Below are 1,346 nucleotides of genomic sequence, written 5' to 3' on the forward strand. Positions count from 1 at the left end.
TCTCTATTAATTTTTGCATTACCACGGGGTCATGGCCTACCAGCAAGGTTTACAAGGCTTGCCCCATTTGGTGAGGCTGCATCTGAATTTTTGCCTCCTCCAGGTTATATTCGGGGCTCTCAGAGGTCTCTTTGGAGTTAGATACCTTCCATGGACACTCCATGCTAGTCCTTTAGACTGACCAAGACTGTCATCCAAAGGCCTGAGGATCTCAAGAGCTGATGTTAAAGATGTTCCTGGATTGCTTGTGCCTTCAGGCTTCTGGCTGAAGCAAGTTACTGAAGGAAAATGCCATAGTGCTAGGTGTACACTGTCTCCATGAATGGTTTTTCAAATGTCAAATACAGTGCCAATTTGAGATACATATTGTGTCAGTACATGACCTAAGAGAAAAGACATGAGCTCGGCCCAGTAGGGAAAACATTAGAAAGGGAGCCATGGAATCCAGATACCAAATGTCAGAGGATAAAGCCACCGTGTAACACGTTCTGGGAGGAAGAGGGGGCTGGAGAAGGGTGGCAGTGTATGAGCTCCTCCGTGTGGACCATCCTGGCTTCCATATTGAGTCAACCCTCAGTATCTCAGAGGGTGACAAGTCCTTGCAGAGAAAAAAACCAGCTGGCTACCTGTGATCAGGGAAATACAATATCCAAGGAAAAATCAATAGGCAGGGTTAAAGGCCGACTAAACACAGCTGAAGATAAAATTAGCTCCCTGAAAGGTTGCAGAAGGCAACCATATCAGCTAACATTTCATCTTGAGGTTAGGGAGGTTGCTTCACAGAAGTACCATTTGGGGTGAGACAAAGACACCCTAATGGCTACACCAGAAATCTCTTAGAACTGATAAACAGTTCATCAAAGTAGCAGGCTACAAAGTCAACCCATGATAAGCAGGCGCTTTCCTGTATACAAATAAAGTATGCAGAGAAAAAAAATCTAACAGTTCTGCTCACCATAGCTTTAAGAAGACAACCGAGGAAGAAACCTAACCAAAGACCTGGAAGACTTGTACAATAAAAACCTTAAAACACAAAAGAGACAAAATGACACTAGATTTCCTTGTGCTCATGGATTGGAAACATTAAAAGTATAAAAATGGCCATCCTATCAAAAGCTATCAGCAGATTCATTACAATTCCCATCAAAATCCAAAGTCATTCTTCATAGGAATAGGGGGAAAAAGCATTGCTAAAAACTCTTGTGGAGGCAGGTGGATCTCTGTGAGTTCGAGGCCAGCCTGGGCTACAAGAGCTAGTTCCAGGACAGGCTCCAAAGCTACAGAGAAACCCTTGTTTCAAAAAAAAAAAGCCGGGCGGTGGTGGCGCACGCCTTTAATCCCAGCAC

This window comes from Microtus ochrogaster, chromosome 10 (assembly GCF_000317375.1).
Source record: "Microtus ochrogaster isolate Prairie Vole_2 chromosome 10, MicOch1.0, whole genome shotgun sequence".
NCBI lineage: Eukaryota > Metazoa > Chordata > Mammalia > Rodentia > Cricetidae > Microtus > Microtus ochrogaster.